The 213-nt window shown below is 46.9% G+C and overlaps 1 protein-coding gene across 7 annotated transcripts in view; it reads right to left on the reverse strand.

The window, feature by feature from the left end:
- The window catches only part of GRIP1 (glutamate receptor interacting protein 1), a 441,012-nt gene that overhangs the window by 98,423 nt on the left and 342,376 nt on the right, over positions 1–213 (reverse strand). The window lies entirely within an intron of this gene.

Raw genomic sequence — 213 nt, forward strand, 5'->3', positions numbered from 1 at the left:
TTGAATTTTTAAATCCATTCGTTCTTTCCTTAATGTAGACCTGATCTGGGGTCACCTCTCCCTCAGGAGTGACTTCAGACATGCTTTATTTTTGCTTTGGAGCACTCTTCATTCCTTCAGCTCCCACTGAACCTTGGGGACTCAGTGTAAACATCAGTTCCTCTGGGGAGCCTCTCCTGATTCATGGTTTCTCTGTGCCCACAGCCAGCTGTC

The sequence above is a fragment of the Myotis davidii genome, unplaced genomic scaffold (genome assembly GCF_000327345.1).
Source record: "Myotis davidii unplaced genomic scaffold, ASM32734v1 scaffold523, whole genome shotgun sequence".
In the NCBI taxonomy this organism is placed as follows: Eukaryota; Metazoa; Chordata; class Mammalia; order Chiroptera; family Vespertilionidae; genus Myotis; species Myotis davidii.